This window comes from Mesocricetus auratus, unplaced genomic scaffold (genome assembly GCF_017639785.1).
Source record: "Mesocricetus auratus isolate SY011 unplaced genomic scaffold, BCM_Maur_2.0 Super-Scaffold_100023, whole genome shotgun sequence".
NCBI classification, from domain to species: domain Eukaryota; kingdom Metazoa; phylum Chordata; class Mammalia; order Rodentia; family Cricetidae; genus Mesocricetus; species Mesocricetus auratus.
In genome coordinates this window covers 29,635,120-29,652,489 of record NW_024429204.1, presented here as the reverse complement: position 1 = coordinate 29,652,489, position 17,370 = coordinate 29,635,120, and the positions used below count along the sequence as shown (strand labels likewise).

The 17,370-nt window shown below is 44.7% G+C and overlaps 1 long non-coding RNA gene across 1 annotated transcript; it reads right to left on the bottom strand.

Moving 5' to 3' along the window:
• Positions 1 to 6,311: 6,311 nt before the first annotated feature.
• Positions 6,312 to 13,904, bottom strand: LOC121133733. The gene is made up of 3 exons (XR_005870708.1): positions 13,782 to 13,904; positions 10,285 to 10,359; positions 6,312 to 7,155 (listed from the first exon to the last, which is right to left on the bottom strand). It is a non-coding gene; the product is annotated as an uncharacterized LOC121133733 (long non-coding RNA).
• Positions 13,905 to 17,370: the final 3,466 nt, after the last annotated feature.

Genomic DNA, 17,370 nt, shown 5'->3' with positions numbered 1-17,370 from the left:
AGCCAAAATTCTTTAAGATGACCAAGTGAACGGCTGCACAATTGATAAGTACCAGAAGCTGCTCACAAAGAAGTGTGTTCTATTACGTAGCCACGAGGCCTCGTTCATGAAGACTTTTGAGTTGTACCCTCACTATCTGCCTTCCATGAAGACAGCATATTTGAGGAATAAAAATGTGGCCTGGAACTGTATTAATCAGAGCCTAACTGGAAACAAGGTTCTAAATGGAAGCAGATGAAGTAAAGAATGAAGTAGCTGGCCAGTCTTTTCTAGCTGCCTCGGCCAGCCTGGTCTTCAGCTCTGACCTGTCTTCACCATGTCTTTGGCATCCAAGGTTCCCCTGACTTACATTTACAAAAGCTTCCCAGTCCCTTTCTTGACTGAAGCTTTGTCTCCTTCTGAACACTCAACGCCATGTACACTTGTGGAATGCTATTTTAATTGGACAAAGATGTGTTACATTTGTTTATGCTGAGGACCATTACTTTAACTGTGTAAAGGTGTGTGACTTCTGTTTACGCTGCATTTGCTTCATTATCTAAAGATGTGTTGCATCTCTTTGACCCTGCCTGCCTAAGGCACCTGATCAGTGTAATAAGAAAGCTGAAGGCTAACAGTTAGGCAGAAAAAGGATAAGCCAGGCTTGGGGGCAGAGAGAGTAAATGAGAGAAGAAATCTAGGCTCAAAGAAAGGGATGAAAAAGAAGGGAGGAGAGTACTGGGGAGAAGTCTGGGCCAGAATCCAGGCAGCCACCAGACAGACAGACACAAGAATCAGGGAAAGACAATATACACGAGAATCAGTGAAAGAGAATACACAGAAGGAAAGAAAAGTAGATAAAGAGAAACAACTTTAGTTAAAAGAGCTAGCCAGAAATGATCCTAAGCTGGGCCAAGCATTCAAAACTAGCAAGAAGTCTTTGAGTCATGAGTTTGGAGGAGGCAGAGGCCCAATGGAAAAGACCCGGTGCGCACACCCGTGTGTCTGCCCCACAGTGAGCTGGCTGCCCCTCCTCCACTCTGCTCTGCTGTTCTAACTGCACCGCTTTCCCAGTCCACCAGGACTCCCTCTGCCTGTGTATCCTCCAAGGCTCAGCACAGCCTGCTCGGAAGAGAATGTGATGGGGTTCAGGTACACCTCTGCTCTCTCGACCTGAGGGGGTGTTTGACTTGACAGGCTTGGCCCTTAACATCCAACAGTGAACCCCGCCTAAGTGTAGATGTATTTGGATTCAAATGTCCTTTTATGACTGCCTTACAGGATGTCTGACATTTGGAGTCTGACACGTTTGAAACTAGACTGGGTTATTAGCCTGAAATGAGAGTTCCCACTTCCACCCCGGCCTTCGTACCAACTGGCTTTTTTGCTGTGTAACAAATGGGATTAAAAAAAAAAAAACCTCACGGGACTCAGACAGAAATCTTGCACACCCGCAAGAGAGCTGGTGTCCAGCTGATCTGGGCCTAAATCCTCCAGGTTTGGCTCCAAAGGCAACTCAGGCTCACCTGGCACGTGTTGAACAACATTCTCGGTCTAAGAGATAAGGTGGTTAATCTTGAGGCAACAGACGGGAAGACACGTCTGACCCTGTAGCTTTAACCCTCTGCTCACATCACATTTGCTAAAAATCCTGTTGGCCAAGGCCAATCACACCGTTAACACCAAAACCAGAGAGTAGAGCCGGTTCATGCCTCTCAGGAAGACGGGAAAGAAGAGTAAAACTAGCCAAAAAATAACCAAAACTTCACAGACAATCCCATGTGCTTTAAATGCCCCTTACTTTGGAGAACACGGTCCGGACAGAGAATGAGAAAGCCATGAGAGCCCTCAGGCATCAGAGGAGCAGAGTGCAGCACACACGTGTGTGTCACACGCACACCTTCGCCTGTCCTTGGTATGAGGACACAGGTAGAGCCCTTGAAGGGCAGGCTGGAAATGAGCAACTGCTTGTCATCAGTCATGTGCTCGCGACAAAGAACACAGAAGGCAAGACAAGCCGGTGGTGGTGCTACAGGCTGACGGAACTGTTTGTAGCGAAATTTGAGAATGCATACCATAATGTGAAAACATGACTACCCTTTGATCCAGCATACCCACTACTCAGGAGTTGCTCTATGAGCGGAATCAAAACAGTGTACACAGTTTAGACTAATTTGTTCGCTGAAGCAGGAACATTCAAAAAGTAAAAGCAGAAAATTTTTAAAAAATGAGTATCAACTTCTAAAAATTTGATTGAGTTTTGGCCCATCTATGAAGCATGCAATAAAGACATTTAAAACAAAGTTAAATTTATCTAAAGCAGCTCATTCATTCAAAAGAGATGCTTGCTGGGTGGTGGTGGTACACGCCTTTAATCCCAGCACTCAGGAGCAGGTGAATCTCTGTGAGTTCAAGGCCGGGCTGGACCGATAGCCTCCAAAAACAATACAGAGAGACCCTGTCTCCTAAAACCAAAAAAAAAAATGCTTAACATGTACCCACAATGTAAATCCTGTTCTTCATAGTGACAGTGTAGAAGAAACCAAGAGAAACAGCAGTGGGAGACAATGGACCAGTCAACAGATCATTTTAGGAAGTGACAGTATGCAACAATATCATACCCAAAACAGAATATGCAAAACTACAACATGGTGATGAGCTAAGAGCAACGCTGGGAAGGGACCACCTTTAACTGGAGAGCGCTGAAGGCCTGTGGGAGGGAACAGTGTTTCCATGAGCCCTGCATAGCCGGAAAGGTCAACAGTTTCTTGAAGAACGTGGAGATGTAGGGGAGGAACACCGCTAAGGGAGAAACAGCAGAGGCAGAGACCTTGAGATGGGAACACATCAGGTTTATTCAGAGGGCCAAAGACCAGTGTTCGGAGAGCAAAGTAGATCAAGGAAACACTCACGCAAGATGAGTCGGGATTCAGGGGCCTGGCTTTCTGCTCTGTCTCCTACATTTCTGTCGTCCCTTTAACTAACAGCTGAGTTTTTCAGACTAGTGTGTAGGAGGAAGCCTGTATTCCGCCATTAACCATATGACTTACTAGAGGCGCATACAGATGAGGTAATAAAAGAGTGGTTTACCACACCGCTAACCACACCCACTTTAGGCACAACTAAAGACATATATGGACGGATGTAAAGACGTATACGTATGTAAGCGGTGAACTACGTCACTAGCCAGGCCCACTTTTGGGCATGGCTAGGGAGCGTTACGGAGGAAGGCATAAAAGACAGCACACAGGAAGTCTTGGTCTCTTTTCCCGGAGTTCGGCTTCCTAACCCATGGCATTACATCCCGACTCTCCTGTGTTTCTCCTTCCCAGAGTCCTCCTGGACTCCTAGTCCCACCTATCTAGACTCCTATTGGCTCAACAGTGCTTTATTGACATAATCACAGGACTTCCCACATCATCTCCTCTTTTCTGTCTAAACAAAAAGAAAGGTCTTAACTTTAACATAGTCAAATTATATATAACAGAAGTTATCAAGTAAGAACACAGTTACAACATTTTGTCTATCAACATTTAACAAGATTTAAAGAAAATATCATCTATCTCATTCTTGTGAGTCCAAAGTCCTATATGTAGCTTATCTTTTGTCATAACTAAGGAAAACTATAATTATAACTATCTGTCTTCAACTCCATCAAAGACCACAGAAGGATAATATATAAACACTAGGATTGACAGAGAAATCTTACTGTCTGGACAGTCACCCGAAGTTCCTCTGTAACGTAGGGGCATCCATCTTCAGCTCATAGGCCACAATGTGTCTGGAACACTTCTCAGCAAAGCAGGAAATTTCAAACTGTCCATCTGCATTGGCAGTCTGTCAGTCATTTCTCTGTGTCCTGCAGAAAGTCTCGTAGACTCTTCCATGAAGCAGGAACCCTGTAAGACTGAGTTCAGCAGTCACTTTCCTGTGGGTCCTGCATGTCCAGATTACACAACAACAGTCAAACAATCTAGGCAAGAGCAGTTTCTTGCCCAAATGGCTAATCTTGCCATGTTGAAAGCAAACTCCATAACAAGTTTCTTCGATGCCCATCTTCCTCTCAGACATAATTGGTGCTGCCAGGAGCAGACATTTCTCATTGTCAAGAAAAACCCTAAACCATTTTAAATGTCATTTTCTGAAAGTCTTTGAAAGGTTTGAAGACTATCTATCTGTCTCAAATACATCTCTATATATCAGAAAACCTAACTTACCTAACTATAAATTCTGACTATTATAAGTAACTATCTATAGTCTGGATTATGCATTACATTTTAAAAGATCAGTATAAGCACAATACTTAATCAAGAGGAGAAATATACATATCACAAAATTGACCTTGAATTTGTATCAATAAATGAAAAACCATAACCATACCATAATTCCCCTTTTTACCATTAAAAAAGAGATTGGCTGTGATCACTAGCAGAGCGAGCACTGTGGATCCCACTTCACATGAGGAAACTGAGAGCCTAAGAGTTTATCAGCTTAGCTTTTCTCCATCCCACCTTTTACAGCCTGCAGAGTCAGCTCATAAACTATGAGGCAAGGGTTTGACATGGTGTCCGCTGGCGTTCTTGCCATCCCGAGCTAATGCCTGTGACGGCAAAGGGAGAGACCGCGACACACAGCAGCGCTCGGCAGACTTCCACTGCTAATGCTGTACCGTGTTGTCTCAGCATCTCTCCATCTAACCCACAGCCATCTAACCCAAAGGCACAGAATTCAGCCAAAGCATCCGTGGGATTCAAAAGACCAGGCCGTGAGGCTTCTAGATGACTTCCGTACCATTAGCCTTCCCTCTGTGACTCACACGCAAGGCTGGCAGTCTCACGCCATTTCTTAGAACAGAATCTGCTGGGGACTGGGAGATTAAACAGACTTCATTAATTCTGCAGAATAAACCATGGTGTGTTCACCTGCACACTCAGAAGCGTTTTTATGAATCATCAGAGCGGAGCTCACCTTGTAAACAGAGAACAGCCTGTGCTCGCCCTGTGTAAGCAGAAGTTCATGGCATCAATGGCCTTTCAATGGCTCCAATTTTTTCTTTTCTAAACCCATCCAATGAGCAGGAAGACCAGCTGCTCTGTGCTCCATTATGATAATTAGCAGTCTTGAATCCTGACCCAAAATGTTCAGAAGGTGGGTGCAGTGTATATGTGTACATACAGATATCTGCTCAGAATAAGTCTAGTCTAGAGGCAGAGGAGGTGGAGAAACCCTGGTTACAGAAACTTTAAAAAAATTGTTCGGGGGTATGCATACATGTGCACTCTGCAGGGGGTACACCAGCCTATGCATGCGAAGGTCAGAGTCTGGTATCACCTGCCTCACACTTATGTGGGTGCTGGGAACACGAACTCAGGTCCTCAAGTTTACACTACAGACACTACCCACTGGGCCATCTGCTAGCCTCTGACTCGTTTGGTATGCTACAGTTTCTCAATGGAAAGTTTCAATAGATCTTTTTTTTTTTTTTTTTTTGGTTTATACGAGACAGGGTTTCTCTGTATTGTTTCGGGGGCTATCGGTCCAGCCTGGCCTCGAACGCACAGAGATCCACCTGCCTCTGCCTCCCGAGTGCTGGGATTAAAGGCGTGCGCCACCACCGCCCGGCGTTTCAATAGATCTTAAGAGATCTCTATAACAGACCCAAGGACCTGAAAGAGATTGTCCTTGGTACAAAGTCACATAGGTCTTTCATGCATGAACTGAGAACAGAGCTCGGGGTTCCTGGCTTTCAGCTCTTGTGGGGGGGGGTTGTTTTTTGTTTTTGTTGTTTTTTAACTGCATTGCACCTACCTGGACACCTTGGTTGGACCAGAATATTCCAGATATTGGTTCTCTCCTTGGAGCAGTGTTCTGCCTGACTGTGAAGGGTTAGCCTGTGTCTTCCTTTAGCAAAGTAGTGACAATGGGCGTGTCAAAGCTGAGGCACAAAGTGAGTCTTCTGCTTTGTGCCTGGGGAGGCTGCACCTCAGTGAGTCTATGGTTGCAAAGATGAGGGAACCATGGGGCAGATCCACCTGTATCGAGAGGGTATCTCCAGCAGATCTACAGACATGAGAGTCAAATAAACCTCTATGTCTCTGGTGAAGACCTTTGTGGTTATGCTATACCTAGTGCGTCCTGAATGAAGGCCCATCTACAAACACATGTGCAAAATTGAATGATACACCAGGAGGAGTCTGGGCTTTGCAGACTGAGTGTGGGGATCTAGTTTCTACAGAGTCTCATGAAAACCACTAAAACTGTTCTAAGAGTACATTTCCTGAGCTGTGAAACGAAAAGAAATAATAGCCGCCATAGGCAAGATGACATGAAATTCAGAGCTTTTTTATTAACTGTCTAACACATAGTAGGGATTAGATAACAAACTCCCAGCTGGGACGTTAGAGGGACCCATCAATTGTAATAATACTGATGTTAAGTAATGTCAGAAATATAGTTTCTTTGTCTGGATTTTTTGTTGGGCATATGACACCCAAAATGAAGATGAAGTTCCCAGATTTCTTTCCAGTTAGCATGATTTGCGAGACTGCTTAAGCCAAGAAGATGAGAGTCAGCCAAAGTGCCGAGCACAGCTTCTGAGACACAATTCTGAACACCAGAGAAGTCATCCATTTCTTCCTCTTTCTCCTCACTGTTTTGAGTGTGGCCATAACGGCTGGATGCCGTGAGTAGGGTGCCCTGTCTTGTGTGGAAGGGGTAAGACAGAAGGAATCTGGGTTCTGAAACCCAGGCATACCCCTCAATGGCCTTTCTTCAATTTAGGAGAAAATAATGAAATCCTGACATGCCTGAGCCATTAGGTCTTATGGCTCTCACCACTCAGCATCTCTTAGGAGCCTGTTAGAAGCAGGGTTACCTCCACTCCCTACCTCCTGGGTAGGGGTTTCAGGGGAGGAGTATGAGAAGCCGTTTTCAAAAGCTGCAGGAGATACTCAAGCTGCGGATTCAGTTTTCCAGCTTGTATATATAACCCAATGATAACTGGTAGAGTAGTCTCAAATTGTAGGCTTTGTCAAGGACTTGGTGAAGGCTTAAAAGGCAGGCGCAATGAAACCAGAGAGGAAAGTAGAGCCGATAACCAACAGTGTCAGGATTTAAAATGATTTTGACAGTGTGGAATACTGGATGAGAGCCAAGCAGAAGAAATTTAATGGGAGCCTGTGAAAAAAAAGCAAATCAAAGTGTCCTTCCTTTATTGAAGGAAATATCAAACGTCCTGCTCTTTGACTTCTTAAATTAAAAAGAAGACATATAAAATTACATATTTTAAAACATAGTGAATTAGAGCTATAGACAGATCTTCATTATGGCTAACTAAAGAAATGGGAGGAGAGAAGCTTGGGAAACAAGAAGAGGAAAAGAAACTCGGTGTAGTAAAGAGAAGCAGAGTCAAGAACAGAAAAGAGGAAACCTAGGAATCTAGCTCAGGCCAGTCTGTGGGTTTGGATTTTGGACATAAATGAGTCAGTGTTACTGAGTGCCGGGAGCCACACGGTGGCCACTCTGCTATCACAACTGACACAGAAACAGAAGCAGAAGCAAGCTGAGTCAGATCACCAGAGTCACGCAACTAGCTATCAGTAGGAGCAGGGTCTGAATCCAGATGTTGAATGACCCTCCAGTGCCTTAGCAGACACTCTCCTCTGATACTACCTGTCTCAGTTAGGGTTACTATGGCTGGGATGAAACACCACAGCCAAGAGCAACTTGGAAGGAAAGGGTTTATTTCACTCACAGTTCCACAGAACAGCTCAACATCAAATGCACCAAGGGTAGGTAATGCAGAAATATTAAGATATACAAAATAAGGATGCCCTATGATATTTTATTGAGGAAGAAATCACTTATGTGAGACGCCAAGAAAGTCGTGAACCAAAGGTCCACACTCTGCTCTCCAGGCCGAAACCAGACCGGAAGACAAAGAGTCTCCTCCCCCTAGCTCTTTTTATCCCCGGTTCGTTCTCTGTACCTATGAACACACACAAATGGGCGTGGTCAGCGCTACAGGTACTTATACCTCTCCCTACAGGTAGGACCTCAAGCAAGACAAGAACCTACAGATGCAGAGGCCACAAAGGGGTGCTGCTTACTGGCTTGCTCAGCCTGCTCTCTTACAGAACCCAGGACCACCAGCCCAGGGATGGCACCACCCACAATGGACTGGGTCCTCCCCCATCAATCACTAATTAAGAAAATTCCCTCTGGGCAGTGGTGGCGCAAACGCCTTTAGTCCCCCACTCAGGAAGCAGAGGCAGGAGGATCTCTGTGAGTTCGAGGCCAACCTGGTCTACAATAGCTAATTCCAGGACAGCCTCCAAAGTCACAGAGAAACCCTGTCTTGAAAAAGAAAAAGAAGAAAAAGAAAATTCCCTACAGATCTTATGGAGGCATTTTCTCAACTGAGGTGTCCTCTGAGATGACTCTAGCTTATGTCAAGTGTTATAAAACTAGCCAGCACACTCTTGTTAGGAAAGACTTTCCGAAGAAATTGATCTCTATGAGAGTAAGGAAATCCATTCACTCACTTGTAACCAGAAAAAGGAGAGATGCAGGGAGCCAAATGATCACCCAGAGATGATCAGAGGCGTGAGCAGAGACACCAGATCCTTCCCAGTTCTGTTGTCCTCAGTCCCTGGCTCCATTCTATGTTGGAATCCCCTCTGAGATCCAAGATACAGTCAGTGGTCTTGAAGCTCTGTGCTTCTTGTTCAGGCAAAACAAGGGCATCTCAAGGAGTGTGCCACATCCTGCAATATACATTCTTGTATCCAGATTCACTGTGTCAATTAAGACAGATGAACCCTTTGGGGCTGTAAGGGCCATCAGAGGCAAGTCTACAGATAGGAGGGCATATACTTCTTGAGGCCAACCTAATGCTAGAGTCAAGGATGGCATCACCCAAAGTCCAGTCTCTGGTACCTGATGGGGGATGTCCTTCTGTATATATGCTTCTCTTATTGGTTGATGAGTAAAACACTGATTGGTCAGTAGCCAGGCAGGCAGATGATGAGGATACCAGACCAGGAAGAAGGCTGGGGAGAAGGGGCAGAGAGAGGCCGAAAGAGACGCCCATGTAAAGACAGAATGAGTAACATGCCGGGGTATTACCGGGTAAGCCAACAGCAAGTGAAATTCTTAGATTAATAGAAAGGGGTTAGCGATTAAGAGAGAGCTAGCCAGTAAGAAGCCCTAGCCATTAGTCAAACAGTTTACAAATTGATATAAGTCTTGGTGTGTTTATTGGGGGCTAATCGGCTGTGGGACCAGGCAGAACAGAAACTTTCATCTACAGGTACCCAGAACGCAGCAGGCCTAGTATTTATGGCTGGGGTTGTATCTTTTCCCAAAGAGAACCATTTTCTTGCCTGTTTGAATTCAGCCAAAATAATAACCAGTGTGGAAAACATAAAACACTCGCTAGAAAGCACTTGGGGCCTAAACCAATCAACCCCCCTTTTACAACTGTTCGACAGCCTCCTGTGCCTTTAAAGACACCACAGGAAAAGCAACTTGGACACTGCCCTTCCCACTGTCCTTTCACAAGCCATTCTACACCAAGTGGGTGGGGGAGAGGGAGACACGGGGAATACAGTAGCAGGTACATCAGAAGGAGGCAGCAGCTGGTGACAAGGGGACAGCACACACCTTATCATTTATCTCTTTTAATAATGACAAGTAGAGAGTGTCCCTGCTTTATAAATTAGGGAACAGCCCAACTTAATTCAAATGACAAGACTACACACACATATGTGAGAGAGATTAATACTGTAAATTTTGCTACTCCACTGGGGTTCTACATTTAAAAGTCAAACAGCCAGCTGAACATCAGAACTGATTAATTCTCTCTGTCTCTCTCTCAGTCTCTGTCTCTGTCTCTTGTCTCCCTCTCTCTCTCTTTCTCTCTCATACACACACACACACAAACAAACACACACGCACGCACGCACACACGCACACACACATATATATACAGAGAGAGAGATTAATACTATAAGTTTTGCTACTCAACTGGGGTTCTACATTTAAAAGAGAAAAAGCCAGCTGAACATCAGAATTGATTAATTCTCTCTGTCTCTGTCTCTGTCTCTGTCTCTGTCTCTCTCTCTCTCACACACACACACTGACTCCAACAGTAGATACACTGTAACCAGCCTCCTCACACTGTTGCCTCTAAAACTTGCGCCCAGCAATGGACTGTATCCTCAGACCATAAGCCAAAATAAACGCTTAGCTGCTGTTGTCAGATATTTTTGTCACAACAAAACAAAAATAACTACTACATCTTACCTCCATTTACACTGTATCTGAGGGCTCCCAGATGTCCTGCAGGATTGCATCTTGGTTTTCCTGGGTTTTCTTCTCCTTGTGTGGGAGACAAGATGGCTGTCAGAAAACCTTCTGCATAGTCCTCCTTTTGCATAGCCAAGCAGTGCCTTGATAGCCAAAGGCATCTGAAAATCCTGACATCTTAGGCTTTCCTGGCTATTACACTTATCAGAATAGTGTAGTATATATATTTACAAAATAATATGACTTGAAGTCAATCACTCAATTTGTATAAAAATGTAGAGGCTGCAAATCAGAACACACAAGTCCACCACCATCTACAACCGCAGCAAGTTTCCATGGCAAGAATAAGAATCTAGTTCAAAGACTTTCTGAACCAGAAGCATCTGGCTTTGACACCTTGAAGATCAAGACAGTCCTCCAAAAATCATCAACTCCAAAAAGCCATGATATGTAACAAGGACAAAAGGTTATTTACAAACCAAACCAAGAGCTTGAACTCATCTTTTTAATAATTTATCAACTTGCCCCATGTGTTAAAAGTTGCATATTAAGAGGTCCTCAGCACAGAGCAAAGGACTACCGGCCTACAACCCACAACTCCAGAGAAGTTAGGAAACATACAGGGTCCCCCAGAGAAGGGGAAAGGAACAGGATCTACTGAGCAAATTGGGAGTATGTGGGAGGGGAGAAGGATTTAGGAGAAAGAGAAGGGGAGAAGTGTGGGGAGAGGAGGACATGAGGGAGCAGGAAGATTGAGTCAGGGGAAGAACAGAGGAGAGCAAGAAAAGAGACACCATAATGAAGGGAGCCATTATAGGTTTAAAGAAAAATCTGGCACTAGGGAAACATCCAGAGATCTACAAGGATGACACCAGGCATGAATTTAACCAATAATGGAAAGGCTACCTTAAATGTCCTTCTCTGATAATGAGATTGACGACTACCTTATATGTCATCCTAGAACCTTGATCTATTAGCTGATGGAAGCAGAAGCAGGCACCCACAGCTGATCACTGAGCTGAATTCCTGGAATCCAGTTGCAGAGAAGGAGGAGTGATGAGCAAAGGGGTCATGACCAGGCTGGAGAAACCCATAGAAACAGCTGACCTGAACAAGGGTGCACTCATGGACCACAGATTGACAGCTGGGAAACCAATCTAGGACTGTTCTAGACTCTCTGAATGTGGGTGTCAGTTGGGAGGCCTGGGCAGTCTACAGGGGCCTCTGGTAGTGGATCAGTATTTGTCCCTAGTGTACGAATGGACTTTGGGAGCCCAATCCATATAGAGGGATACTCTCTCAGACTAGACACAAGGGGGAGGGCCTGGACCCTGCTCCAAAGGATATGACAGACTTTGAAGATCCCCCATGGAAGGCCTCACCCTCCCTGGGGAGCAGAAAGGGAGTCAGTGGAGGGCAGGGGAGGAGAGGAGGAAGAGGGAACTGGGATTAACATATTAAACAAGCTTGTCTCTATTTTAAATTAAAAACAAAGAAAGAGGTCCTCACAGTTTTCAAATTGGGAGAGAGACTGAAGTTCAAAGAGTCAGGAGAAGCTATTATTTAGCTTATGCCTCCTGCTGCCCCAGAAACAGGGAGAATTGTCTCAGCTTGCATGAATGCTTTTCCTCTAAAAGAACTCTCGTGATCAGTTTGTTTAAGCTTCATCCTGGTTTGTAGACTTCACCTGAAATGTTCTTAATTGATATATCTCATCCTCATTTTCAACCCTAGGATCAAGCCAGTAAGCAGTTCTCCCCTGTGGTCGCTAGTAAGTCCCAAATGTTGATTCTATCAGTTTGGCCTAACTAATGCTGCAATAAGAAGCCCAAGATTATCTCGAGTAAGACTTATTCCCTGTTGTCCACAGGTTGGCTGTCATTTTCCAACATACCCTCTTCCCTTCAGATCTGGTCCATGCCATATGGTGGCAGAGGGAAAGGGGGAAGCGGGCATTGACTTTTCCGTGCCATATCTGGATGCTGATTATAGTGCTCTAAAGACTCCTGGGCTCCTGGTCCCCAGGGAAGTGCTTCTGGGAGGTGCTATGGATCTTTGGGGTACAGGGTTTCATGGGAGGTGTGTCCTTACAGGACAAGGTTAGAACATGGACTCTGCCTTCCTTTGCTCTTTGCTTCGTGTGATGAATCGGTTTGTTCTATGATAAACTCCTCCATAGGCTGTGTTGTCCAGAGGATCACCTGATCCTGACCTGAAACCTCAAGAACTATACATGGGAATACGCCCTTTCTGCATACCTCTTCCTTAGCTCAGATATTGCATTGTAGTAACGAAAAGCCGGCAAACATGGCGCACTTGGAAATAACAGTGCACTTCTAGTTATGCTCCATGGGCCGAAGTTATTCCCAATACCAAGACTAATAAAAATGGGGGAAACGGGTTCTCCTTCTCACTGAGGAGCAGTGGGGAATGCACCCCGAATGACGATGAGCAGACATTTTGTAGACAGTAGTGTGATCTCCGCAGCAGTGTGCTAGTGAACACGCAATAACTGCCCCTCTCGGGAAGAACGTCCCCATACACAGCAGTCACCAGTGTCTGCTGTGGTCAGTTCCCAGCTGTCAGTGTGACCCGGCGAAAATGGGGAAGAAATGTGTGATCAGCTCTGATGAGCCAGTGTGAACAGATTACAGCACATGGTTGGTGCCACCAGATTCTGAGTTAGTCAGTAACAAAGTATAAACTGGCCTGCGCCTTTTCCCCTCCCCCAGCTATAGCGCACTCCCACAGTCTTGTTGCAGAGGACAGCAAGGGATGAGATTGTACCATTCAACGTAGATCAGTCTCTAGCTTGAGATACACACTCAGTCTTCCTGTACTTTGCTACTTCTGTCTTAACTGGCACATTCAACTAGAGAGTAAGCATGTGAGGCTGAAATAAAAATAATCTTGTGCCTCTATACAGAAGATATAGCCCCAGGTTCCTCTTTTAGCATGATGCTTATTAAGAACTTGGCTCTCCTCCAATAAAAAAAAAAGGTAGGAATCATTCAAAGACCTTTAATTCCAAGAGTGGCTTGATGAGGATACGTCTCTATTTTCTTTTTCATGTTTACAATTCTTCAATGAAAATCTTACTTCACTCTTGGACCCCAGATTGATGGCTGTGTGGACAGCATGGGACTGACCCAGACCCCCTGAATGTGGGTGTCGGTGAGGAGGCCTAGGCAATCTATGGGGCCTTGGGTAGTGTTTATCCCTGGCATACAAATAGACTTTGAGTGCCCATCCCACAATAAGGGATGCTTTCTCAGCCTGGACTCTTGTGGGAAGGCCTAGGCCCTGCCCTGGATGAAATGACAGACTCCTGAGATCCACCTCACCCTCCCTGGGGATCAGAGTGGGGATTGGATGGGGGACTGGGGACCTGGTGGGGAGGAGGGGAGGGTACAGGAGGTTGGATTGACATGTGAAACAAGCTTGTTTCTAACTTAGATTTTTTTAAAAAGAGAAAAAAAAGAAGAAAATCTTACTTCAAATGTCCCTGAATTTGGAAGAGTCTCTCACATGCCCCAAGACTGAGGTTCTATTGTCAAAAGATACAAGGATACTTTTTTATATGGATAAGATGCATTCCTCTGATTATGCTGGGGAAGTTGCTCACATACTCTTGAGTTTTTGTTTCCCCATCTGTAGGGTGGGGTCCTAAACCTACATCACAAAGTCATTATGAAATAAAAATACCTGACATCATAAAACATTTGTCAAAGTACCTTAAGTGTGGTAGTCCCTCATGAAGCAACATCACCATTCGTACCTAAGGACACTGGTTAGAGACCGTTATTACTAGGGCACAGAACTAAATTGGTGTAGAAAGGCCTTCCTCAATGGCCTCGGCGCACATGGCAGGCTATGACTTCAAGTACATAGGAAACAAATGACTTGGGCGTCTCCTCCAGAAGCATGAACATTATTGTCATTTAACAAAACTGCTCTCTACTCATTAGTACATTATAGCTATTATCTGTAGCTCGGCTCTAATGACAAGGCTCTGCTGAGAGCAGCCTTGACCTCTACAGAGTGGACCCTACATCCTACTCCCAGGGAGACAGGAAAGCTCACTCAGCCATGCCATAGACATCTCTACTGCTTCTGTCACAAGGCATCAGGAAATACCGCCTCTGCTCATGGATGATCCAGAAGGCTAAGAAAACACAGGTGTCCGATGTAACATCACCCACTTTACAGTGCCTTAGACAAATTAATCACTCATAAGGGGGAGTTCACCAGCCCCCTGAAGAAAGTCATTCATTCTTCCTGAGTCTGTTAGGAACAGACAAGATCATAATTTCAGACCACTTATGCATCTTCACTTACAAAATAATGATGGGGAATATATTAAATACTGATAACTGAAAACAATGGTGAGAGTTGCTGAGGCCTGATAGCCCACTGGCTACTCTGCTGTGTGTATGTTTGTATATGTGGGTGACTCTTAAGCATATACAGTATCAATAATGGTTCTTCAGAGCTCTCTCGTTCACTGTAAACCATGTATCAGCTTCAGATACTGCCATAATTTTTCAGAAATAACACTCACACACAGCAAGACTTGGAAGACTTTAAAACAATGGATAAGGAGGCAGAAGCAGACTTAATTAGGCATTTCAAAGTGAAGATTTACCATTCCTTGCATGAGCATCTTCACACACTTGGGGTACAAATGTGGTTATTTATTTCCTTCTCCCATTAATTCATGGAGGAAAGCTTGCTATTATGACAACGACGGGAACAACAAATCCACATATTTTCAGTGATTTCTTGCTTGCATAACATTCCAAAGCTAAAGACTTGGTGGAGAACAGCTTCCCCATCGCTCCAAGGATCCTTGAGGATCCTAGCCTGATGGCTCTCTCTTCCCTCAATGATGGGTTTCTAAACTCATCCAATAAGGATGGTTTGTCCCAGTGTTCCCAGAAGCCCCTTAGGCAAGCCAAATTACCTTCCTGACACCTCTTTTGATGCAGGTAGAAAAAAAACATTACATTAAAACTTTATATTCACTAATGCACCCTTCCAGATTGGATTGTTTGAAACAGATGAACCAAATGTCACCCCCAGGGTTTACTAGACGTCACTGAACTAAAGAGGATCTGCAAAAACACTTCCATATTATTACAACATGGCATAAAAGGGGAGAGGTTTTGAAGGAAACAGTTAAATAGTTTAAGATGTGTAATTGGTACTCAATACATTTGTTATTCTGGATTGTGTCTAAATTTAGCAGCTGTGCAACTGCTGTTTTACATGATAAACAAATTAATGATAATGATATCAATCTAGCAAGCACCTTGAAATAGACACATGTCTGTAGATAGCAGTTTGTGCAATAAAATCCACTTGGTGTTTGCAAGGTGGCAATTAGTGGGTATTCTGTTAATATTCCTGCCATCGATGAACAGCATTTAAATTGCTAAAACGGAGAGACCCGGGCCTACTACATATGTTATTAAGGGGGAGTGCAGCATAACCCTGAGGATATTGTTCCTCAATAGGTGCCTTGCGTACTACTGCCGCCTTTGCATCCAATGGCACAGAGGAACTGAAGAGCGGATCACAGGGGTCATGAACTGGGCAGAATGAACTGACTGGCTACCTAGGCAGATGTGAGGCCTCGTGTCACTAAGTCTCCAGCTCCCTCACTCACCATGCAAGCTCCTGCTGTGGCAAAGGGGTTAAATTTTACCACCGGGGAGAGTGCCTTCCCGTTAGGGTGTGCTTAGACATTGCTGCAGCCCAGGGACACTCCACTGCCCTCTCAGCAATCTTGGAGCCAGAGAGTCGGTCCCTCAAGACAGGAACCGAGTGCTCTTTCTTCCTAATGAGGTAACACACATACAACAGCTTTAAGACCCAACTTTTTCAGAGCCGCCTTTTAAATATCAAGACATCACTCAGCTCTCTCTGGTAAGGAGCAACATTGCAAACTGGAAAATGTTTTCATGGCCTGTGATAAAAAGAGGGAAAGGGCAAAAAGGAAGGTGGAGGGGTACAGAGACAAGGAGAAAATGGAAGGAGAAGGGAAATGAGCCAAGGGGTGGGGATTTAACTGGCTGTCCTTACATGTCCAACATCTATTTTCTAGAGCTTTGTAATTTTACTTATTAAGACACGGTCTCATTACTTAGCGCTGGCTGGCCCCAAACTCACAGAGATCTGCCCACCTCTGTCTCCCAAACGCCGGGATAAAAGGCACGCACCTCCCTGCCTAGCCTTAAAACTATAATTTCAACCCAATTACAGATAAATGACTCTAAAGAGAGAAGTCAATTAGGTTGACTTGCGCATATTCATCGTGTATAAAGCAATCACTCCTCTTCATGTTGGCAGGAGAGCAGGAAATTCTCTAAAAAGAAAATGAAGAAAGCTTTTTGCTGTGACAGAACGGGCAAGAGAAAGAGGAAATGGGAAAGTGGTCACCATTACCACCCCAGTGCAGTACAGCAGGGAAGCAACACTGCATTTTGCATGAGCGCCTGTTTCCAGAATCAAATCCTACCTTTCCCACAATCAAGCATGACTGTGGTCCATTCACTTACCCCTCTCATTGACTTCCCTGTCTGCAGAATGAGGATAGCATTGCCTTCCGCCGAAGGTTGTTGGAGACTAGGCTAGCCCATAGAAATGTTCACTCCCTGCGGTGGCTTGAATGAAAACAGGAAGGACTATGGAGGGAACGGCACTACTAGGAGGTGTGGCCTTGTTGGAGTGGGTGTGGCCTTGTTGGAGTAGGTGTGGCCTTGTTGAAGGAAGTGTGTCATTAGGGATGGGCTTTGAGATTTCAGAAGCTCAAGCCAGGCCCAGGTCTGCTCTTCTTCCTGATGCCTTTGGATCTGGATGGAGAACTCTCACCATGTCTCTGCCTGTATGCTGCCATGGTTCCTGCTATGCCAATAATAAACTAAACCTTTGAAACTATAAGCAAGCCATACCAATTAAATGTTTTCCTCTATAAGAGTTGTCTTGGTCATGGTTTATTCAAAGCAATAAAACCCTAAGACACTCCTTAATACATTGCAGTAGTACTTAATTCTAACTCTTTCACTCATTTATTACTATTGA